Source organism: Cebus imitator, unplaced genomic scaffold (genome assembly GCF_001604975.1).
Source record: "Cebus imitator isolate Cc_AM_T3 unplaced genomic scaffold, Cebus_imitator-1.0 Scaffold176, whole genome shotgun sequence".
Taxonomy (NCBI): Eukaryota; Metazoa; Chordata; class Mammalia; order Primates; family Cebidae; genus Cebus; species Cebus imitator.
The window spans coordinates 3,511,967-3,522,347 of NW_016107491.1; positions in this window are offsets into that span (position 1 = coordinate 3,511,967).

Genomic DNA, 10,381 nt, shown 5'->3' on the forward strand with positions numbered 1-10,381 from the left:
AAAAAAAAAAAAAAAAAAAAAGAATAAATAAATAAGTAAATAAAATAAAGATATCGAAAGCTTGATAGTATATTCTTGTCAAGGTTAAAAAATGGCATTCTCATATATTGCTGGAGAAAAACTTGACACAAGAATAATAGTAAGGAATTTTGGCATTATCAGAATTATAAGCACTTATGCCTCTTGACTCTAATTTCAAAAAATAAATCCTATTTTGATTGATCCTAATGTAGGCTGACATCAAATTGTTCATACTCAATTTATATTAGGAAAATGCTAAAATAATACACAAGTCCTGGTGTTTCACATGCTACCATGTTAACATTTTGTGCAATCAGAAACCAGCAGCTGAAGGCAAAATAGTCTAACTGAACACATCATGCTCCAGAGAAACAGTGTTAAACACAATGCCCAGTCACCCTAGATCCTTCATCTTGGTTCCTTTTGTTTTATAAATGTTTAATTTGTGATTCTTGCTGATTTTGCCCATTTATCCTTATTCCAGTAATTGAGTAACCTCAATTCTTTCTTATTCTCCTTTTCTACATATCTTACTTTCCCTAAACTTTAATAGGAAAAGTTCTTAATTTACTATTAATTAATTAGAATTAATTAATTAGAATTTAAGAAGTATTTAAAATTTTACCAATCATTTACTTGACTTGTTATTTCTTACATTAGCACTCTAGTTAAAAAGCTTAATTAATTTGGTACAGTGTGCATTTAATGCTATTTTTTCCATAAGTGTTTACTATCAGTGTCCAATGTTATAAAATGCAGGGTTTTGCAAAACAGGTATTAGGTTTTTCTTTTTATATCATGTCGATTAAAATAGTCAAGTCCTGCTTTCTTCTCCTATGTTTTTTTTTTCTGATTTATCTAACCTTTGAAACTCAGTTTGTAGTAGTTTTCTCATATTTCGAAGTATTAGGAAGCAATTAAATTATCAGAAAACAAGGATTGGGAAATATTTTTGGGCAGATGTATCACTTCACTTCAAATCACTCTATTTAGATGGGTGCTGCTCCTTGCACCGACATTTTTATTCATTCCCAAAAGAGTGTTCAAGAAAATGTGAAGAACAAATAAGGTAACTGGCTTTGGTTATTTTTATCTTTATGATCATTTAGAAATTCTGCTTAATCAGGAAGAGAAGCTTTCTCAATCTGACGTCCAGTTTTGCATTAAGGATATAAGGCAAATTTATGATTTAATTCTAGCAGTGACATAAAAATTTTGAAGGACAACCAAGTGCATAATAGTACATTAACTTAGATGTGTTGGTAGACACTAAAATATATTTTTATACTTTAATGGTTAATTTTACTCTAATTAATGTTAAATCTTCTTGAGTTGCCTTTGAATCTTTTAATTTCTGCAATTATGCCATTAAAATTATTGTATTCAAAATTGTGTCAGAAACACAAAAAAGATTGATTACTACCGGTGGATAATCAGCAGCTTCCTATTTGCAATTGAATTTTGAGAACATGATTTAAAATTTATCTGAAATCTCTAGACCAATTTCACATTGTTTGCATAATTAAACTCTCAATAGCTGTTAAATACTAAAAGCCTGCATGTGTGATTTAGGCGCTAAATTTGGTGTCATAAGCTTTTATCATGTGCATGTGAACAAAGTGCCACTATCATTAAAAGTAATTCTGTCTACTTTCATTATTGTTCTAATGACTTTGAAATCTCCCTTGGCAATATCATTGGATAGTAAAGAGGTCGATTAACCAAAGTTCTTGGATATCTGAACATAGATATATTCTCCAGAATACGATAGAGGGTCCTCTCTTCAGAGTTAAAAAAAAAATTCCTAGGCTATATATGTACATTCTAGGGTGCCTATCAAGTAGTTTATGACACCACATTATGCGTTGGTTGAAATTTTTAACAACTTCTAGTCCTTGTAAGCCCATTTTATCTGCATCTATAGATATCAACATGCAAAAGAGGTAGACTTTCCTCAAATTTTCAGCAGTGCAAAATGGATAATGATTGAGATTTCTCCTTCATTCTAAGACAATCTTTAGCAAAAGTTACACATATCATAAATATCTCCTGTTTCTATTCTATAGAACATTTTTAATATTCGACTGCAGTCATTGTAATATTATTTAACAATAATATTATATGATTTAACATATATATGAATATTAAATATTTCCAATGATCCTACTTTTAAGCCAGGTCTATAGAAATTCTCTTGTCTATGTCATTTATCTCTTATTTAGGCAATTCCTTTGATTGAAATTCCCTTACTCATATTCTTTTTCACAAAGATAAAAATGTTTAGAAAATGATATCTTACCTGAGCTACTAAGTTTTACAATCACATAAAGAGAGAGGGCTTTTGACGTTGAAAGTTTCATATCTTAACTTTCAGTGAAATTATACAGAATTTGAAATAAACTGTATTTAAATTGCCTTTTAATGTGATTTTATCTTTTCTATGAAAAATTGAAATTAGAATAACATATTACCAATATTTTCCAGAGGTAGGCATTTTATCATGTTTCTTGTGTAATTTCAACAGTGCGTGCTTGACCCAATGTGACTTTATGTTATATATAATAGTAAATATGGATACATATTTAGATTATGTATCTCTTTGTCAACACTGATTGTGTTTTCAGAATTCCCAAGAAATTACATAATCTTAGATAAACGTGAATAGAATTCATATTTTAAAAATAAATTTATAATACATATGATAATACTCAAATGCATTAAGTCAAAGGAAAACCCCTCAAATTTATCTAGTACAGTTATAAGAGTTTTGAACAATATTGAAACATGGATTTATTGTATTTCTCTAGATCTCCTAGTGAAGGATTTTAATGTAACATATTTGATAACTATTATTATTTTGCTATTAATTCTTAAGTATATAATACTGTACATTACTTAAAAACACAGATAAATGTGTGCAGCCATACAGATATATACAGTTTATTATACTCCTTGTATACTCAACCCCAATGGATTCTTAGTTTCATTTGACTAAAAGCAATAATACATCGATTTTCATATTTTAAAAACACATTCGTCTAATATTTTCACTAAATAAATAATGTTGAGAAAGTAAGCTGTTAAGCCTAGCTATGCTAATTCTTAATTTTTTTTAAAAAAGCAATATTTTTAATGTAAAACATCAGATGACCTCAAAATGGGAATGAGTAGGACAAAGAGGACAATATTTTTCTAAAAATGTTGCTAACGTTCTTGACTAGCATTATATGTAGGGGGGACAGATACACATTAATTCTATGGACTGCTAAAGAAACAAGTTAAAATGTATGTCTTAAATTGCCAAAAGTAGCTAACTGAAGAATAGAAATAATATGCAACCATTGAGGAAATGTATTGAGGAAAATGACAATGCATAGACAAAGCAAGATAATCTAGTAAAACATATCTCAAAACAGGAGTCAAGCAAAATAAAAACATAAAAGTGATAAAATTCACTTTATTGTATTAGTAACCATAATAAATGCAGACGGGTTAAATTTGTCTATTAAAGGTACAAGATTTTAGCTAATATATAATTTAAAATTTAATATAGTACTTTCAAAGGAAATTCTGAAGTCAGTGGAAGACTAAAGCAATAAAGATAACCAAGAAAATCAGCAATATCAAATAGAATATTTTAAAATTCTATTTATTCCACTATTTTTATATCTGATAGAACAGTAATAATTCTAGTATCAGAATAGAATTCAAGACAGAAAACTTACAAAGATCAAAATAGGGATATCACATTCCAGTAATTCTAAGAGCTTAAATAGAGGAAATGACAAAATTGACGTTAAGTCAAAGCTCTATTATAAGAGGGTACAGTGAATATATAGATACATACAAATAACTAATAAATAGTCAAAAATATATATGGTGATAAATGCAATTTGGTAACAAAAGCAGTACCATTAAGTTGAAGCTTGGTATAAGTGATGATCATTTCGTTTCCTTACATAAATATGTAATCAATGTACAGCCTACTATTTCAATTGTAAAACATAGTTATTGATGTCCAATGCTGCAGAATAACCATGGTAAATAGATTAACCAATAGAATGTTTCATTCAGTGTTATGTTGATCATGAGTTAGATTCTATTCTCAAATAAACATAAAATTATACGTTAATTAAATAATATGTAAGCCATTTTATATGACTGAGGTTTAAAAAGCTTTGTTCCTATGAAAATGAGTTAAATACTTTCAAAAGACTCAAGAAAACATTCTGATTCATTATTTTAAAAGTATCAAATAAGATTTGGTTAACAGAACTGTAGAAAATATACAATGAAATTTCAAAAATTTAAATTTTTCTAAAACTAAGATTGCTTCAAATGTATATTCAAGCTTTGACTCCATAGGGAAGAAAAAATAACTGAAAATTGGAGATAATTTATTTTGGGTATTTTTTTAGAATGTAAACCAAATAAAATAATAAACATAGGCCAGGAAAGTGCATAAACCAAACTAAAATATTAATGAATACTACATTGTTACCCTATATATATATATATGTATATATATATGTATATAAAAGACATTCAAGTTACGTAAATTTTTGTTTTTTATGATTTTCTGTTTTAAAATATTTAAACCATGTCATGTTTAATAAAAATATTTTATTTAATTTTAAGTTTTAATTTTATTAAACATGACATGGTTTATATAATTTACAATATTATAATAATTTATAATATTACTAATTGCTGAAAATAATGTATATGGCTTTTGAATATTTATATGATTGCTGATGGATATACATATACTTGTACAATATACATAGGAATCAATTTATTAACATATACCCAGAAACTTTATGTGATTATGCTCTTTGTTTTACTGATTATTCTCAGAATCTGTTCCTAAGAAAATATAAAATTTAGAACAAATATCATGAATAAAGAGGTAAACTATAAAATATTAAAAACAACTTATGTCCCCAAAATTCATAAAATAACTAAACTATATATAGTAAGATATAATAGAGTCAAATTAGAGTATATTTGTGAAAATGTAAGTGATACAATTCTACATTAAAAAGGTTGGCAAACTTTTTACATGCCAGATAGAAAATATTTTATGCTTTGCTGGCCATGCACTATCTTTTGCAACTATTCAGTTATTCTGCCATATGCTAAAAACATACAAAACTAATGCATAAACAAATGAGTGTCGCTGTATTTCAATAAAACTTTATTAACAGAAACAATCAGTGGCCGGATTTAGCCCCACTTAACCTAGTTTGCCATCCTTTGATAAAGATAATTATTTTTAATATAAAAATGCACACAAAAAAGCACAAATATTAATTGTGACTGCTCTAAGCTGTGATGTTAGTATCGATCTTTAAAATATTTTAGTAATACATAATACTTTAACCCTTATTTTAGTCTGCAAGATATTCTAATGAGAATTAACTGCAAATTCTCAGAGGATAGATTATTAAAATATCCTTAATATCCTAGACAGACTTAGACACCACAAATCAAATATTTCCCCTACATGTGAAATCTCTCAAAGGTGGCCACCAACTCTACAAACTTGCTTAGATTTAGTCAACTCTTCCATCTCCTGTAAAGACAATAATTTCATGTCTGTTTCCTGTAATTTGTTTTACATATTCTCAGACCTTACATTAACTTATATCCCTTATTTCTCCAGAATATTTAAGATCTCTTGTCAACTGGATTTTCTTCTCCAGCGACATTTTTTTTTTTTTTTTTTTTTTTTTTTTGAGATGAAGTCTCACTCTGTTGCTCAGGCTGAAGTGCAGTGGCACAATCTCGGCTCACTGCAACCTCCATCTCCCAGGTTCAAGTGATCTTCCAGTCTCAATCTCTTGAGTAGTTGGAATTACAGGAATGTGCCACTGCACCCAGCTAATTTGTTGTGTTTTTAGTAGAGATGGGGTTTCACCATATAGGCCAGGCTGATCTCAAACTTCTGACCTCAAGTGATCCACCCACCTCAGCCTCCCAAAGTGCCAGGATTACAGGCAGGAGCCACCACACCTGGCCTCCAGCTACTCTTACACATGATAAATTCTTTCCTTATGTAAGTAAAATATGTTTCTTGATCCAACCCCTAGCTCAAACCTACTTTACAGTTATCATCTTGTTTCTTACCTTCTATTCAAAAGCTGTTCCTACAGTTGTCTTAAGGAGGTATAACTTGTCAACCACTAATTCAGATTTAGAAAATGGGCTATTCTTTATTTTTAGAAATGGCTTCTAACTTCTGACTCACCCAGTCTGCTTAATGACAGATAACTTAATTGCTTTCAGTTAAATTTAGTCCAATCCAGTGATTAACAAATCAATTTAAGATGTATAAATTAGGCACAGTCTAGTTAAAACTTTCCGTTTTTGTTCTCTTCCTCAGGTTCCAGGCTTTATATTCAGGAATGAAAGAGTGGATGAGTATATAATTACTCTCCTGGCACCAAAGGCTTCTAAATTTGAGTCTATCATGCCAGCATCATTCTTGTTGTCCCTGTATCAATTAATGTGGTATGCATGTAATAGTTACCATTTCTAACTGCAACCTAGACATGGTTGCCGTGTGGTATAGGAGATTTTTCTTATTTCTCTTGTTCAGAATCTCTAAACTTTGGAAAGTAGGCGAGTGAAAAATTCAAACTGCTCCTATGTTTACCTTTTTATTTTCTTCAACTGCGTAGGGAATAGCAGTAAAAATGAAATCCATTCTTCTTGTTCACATAAGATATCTAGTTTCTACTGCTTGTCACCTAATTCATTAACAATTCTCTTTACATTTCAAAAGTCAACATGTTACGATCTTTTTTTTCCATCTTTAATGATTGTACATACTACCTCATTCACATGGTGAACATATGATGTCTTGTGCTCATCTTTCTTTTTTTTCATTTACCACTCACACCTTATAAACCTTGATGCAGCCATGTCTCTGTTCACTTATCTGCTATAAAATGACATAAAACACAGTACATTTCAGTGTCCCTGAATATATTTCACTTGAACATTCATCAACATCCCTTTTGTATTTTTCCTTATTATGGAAAATTTCTAACATATACAAAAATATAATGGTATAATGGTTGCAGGACTTTTCCTTAGTTCAGGTAAAGACAGGGTTCTTGTCCATCCCACAGCCACAAAAATTTAGGCTCACAGATAGTTTAAAGGGTAAGCAAAGCAGGGTCTTATTGGGTGAAAAGGAAGAAAAGGAGGAAACAGGTACTCTCCTAAGGCCAGAGTCCTGTGCTAGAACGCTTCCCACCCTCAGCTGCAATCTCAATTTCCACACAGCAAGAGAGGGGGTCAGGTTCCTCCCAGCTGCAAACATTGTGAACTTCCTGAGGCTCCACCTCAGTGCTAGGCTGACTGGAGTTTCTCCAGGGGTTCCCTCCCACCTGACTATCTCATTCTCCTCTCTAAAGAAGGACATCTGCCGGGCGCAGTGGCTCAAGCCTGTAATCCCAGCACTTTGGGAGGCCAAGGCGGGTGGATCAGGAGGTCAAGAGTTCGAGACCATCCTGGTCAACATGGTGAAACCCCCGTCTCTACTAAAAATACAAAAAATTAGCTGGGCATGGTGGCACGTGCCTGTAATCCCAGCTACTCAGGAGGCTGAGGCAGGAGAATTGCCTGAACCCAGGAGGCAGAGGTTGCGGTGAGCCGAGATCGCGCCATTGCACTCCAGCCTGGGTAACAAGAGCGAGACTCCGTCTCAAAAAAAAAAAAAAAAAGAGAAGGACATCCAACTGTGGTTAAAGGATAAGGAAGACCAGTCTTAACTGCTTCCTGCTGACAGAGGGCGCTGTTCTGGAAAAACGGCAGTCAGAGCTCCCTCAGAGGCCTATCTAAAGGTTCCCAGCAGAAGGGACCATCATCTGAGCCTTTAGTTACATGACTGAATATCTCTTAAAAGTTTAAGATTTTTTTTTAGAGTCAAAATCCAAAAGAGGGTATACATTTCAATTTGTTGATCTATCTCTTACGTCTGTATTAATCTATAAGTTCTCACTTTTTAAAAAATTTTTTACCAATTATTTGTTGAAGAAAGTGCTCATTTCTCTCCACTTTTAAGCCGTAGTTTTTCTTAAATTCTTGATGGATTATTTATTTGTGTTTCCTATTATTTTCTGCTAGCTTCTATTTTCAGTCTTATTTTTTTTTTCCATTTTGCAGTGCAGAGCTTAAAGCTCTGAGAGATAAAGAAGATCCAAAGAAGACAAAGAAATCATTGAAAAGAAAAAAAAAAAGTTTTTAAAATGACTTTGTTCTGGAGGCAAAGAAAGGAAAAAAAATTTTAGATAGAGAGAAAAGAAATTGTTCAACTGTGTCAAATCTTGTTATGTGGTCTACTAACTGAAGTATGGATAACTGACTATTGGATTTAAAAACAGATTTTTGGAAGACATTAACAAGACAGTTTCAGCAGCTTTGTAAGTGTGGTGTAGAGTGGATTTAGGGATAAATTGAGAGTAATTAAAAATTGTCCATGTAGAAAATCTTTTTGAGGAGTTTTACTAGAAACAGAATTGAGAAATAGAGTAATAGTTGTAGAGGAAGGTGGGGCTAAGTGCATCTTCATTTTTTAAGCAAGATAGTTCACCATATAGTAATGTGAAAGCCCTGAAGTGGAGGAAAAGATTGTCAATTCAAAAGGGAGGGAGGTGAGAATAGTTTTGTCCAAATTTTTGAGTAAGTGATAACAAATGGACATCTAGTAACAAAGAGGAAGATGTGGCAACAGATAGGAGGAACAGAGAGAGTCAATTCATAGTAATAGAAGAGAAAGCACTACTTACAGGTTGGTAGATTGACAGTAAAGGACGATTTCAAAATTTCTTTTTTTTTTTTTAAATTTTCAAAGTGAAAGAAGTGAAGATGTGAGAAGAAGCACTAGAGATGTGAGGAAATTTGAAGAACAAATGAAATAGTTATCTAAGAGAATAAGAAAGTGAACAAAGTAAAATAATTGAGTATAATTATGAGCCATTATAAAAGGTCTACCTGAACTTAGTAATCACAGAATTAATGTGTAAGCAGTTGGTGTGATTTAATTTTCTACAGTTTGATCAACTACATTGGTCAAATGTATATATAAGCAGGGAGTTGGATAATTATAATTGTCATTTTGTCAAGCACAAATGGGAAGAAAAAAGAAATATATGGACACAAGGAAGTTGAGGTAATGTTTGAGTTGTAAGTATAATTAACTATAAAGTTTAAGCTGGGAAGGGAAAAACAAGACATGGCATGAGGGAAGTTGGGGACTGCATAAACATAAGGAGATTAATGTAGGTCATAATGAAATGGAAGGAAAGTGGACTATTACAGTATAAGCACATTAGAAAGTTGATTAGTAGTTGAGATTATAGAGATTGCAATTATAAATTTTAGGAGAAAACTATCCAAGAGTACTTTCTATGATGATGGAAATGCTATCTTATTTGTTCTGTTCAATACATTTGCCATTAGCCATATAGGACTATTGCAGACTGAAATATGAAACTATAAATTCATTCCTAAAAGCAAATCTGGCAACTATATTTGTCTCTTTCCTTAATGGCTATCCACACATGTGCCCTGTTCCTACAATAGCTTTCCTTATTTTTCTTCATATTTCCAGAGGAAGTATCAAGCCTTAGCCTAGAGACAACTGCTATTTTTCCTATTCCCCTTTCCATAACTGAGTTACCTGTATTTCCAATGTGTTTATATAGTATATGTAAAATGCATTATGTTTCACTGATCACTTATCTCTTTCCATAATTTGGCTAATATTCTTGGAAAGAGATGTTATATTTTAACTATAGCATCCAGAGCATCTATTATGATACCTAGAACTTAGGAAGTATTTAGTATATATTTGCAAAAGAAAGTCAAAAGAAGATAGAATTAAGAAAGTAAGGAGAGAGAGGGTAGAGAAATGAAAGACAACAAGAAAGAAGGAAATATTTAAAAAAAACAAAGAAAAAAATAAGAAAGGCAGGAAAGAAAGAAGGAAGGAATGAGATGGGGGAAAGAAAGAGGGAGAGAGAGAAGGAAAGAAGGAGAGAGGGAGAAAGAAAGGGAAAGAAAGAAAGAAAATGAAAGAAAGGAAAAAGAAAGAAAGAAAGAGAAAGAAAAAAAAAGAAAGAAGGAGGGAGGGAGGAATGGAAAGGGGAAGGAAGAAGAGAGAAAAAAAATGTTGGAGTGACAAAGAAAATTAATAGAATTAAATTATGGCTAACTCATGTAAAAAAGAAATATTTTCTTAAAATTAGAAGGTGTCCACACAAGGACTGAGCTGTCCTGTGATAAAATGAGTTCACTGATGAAAGTATTTAAATGGATACTATATAAATGCCTGTGAGAAATATATAAA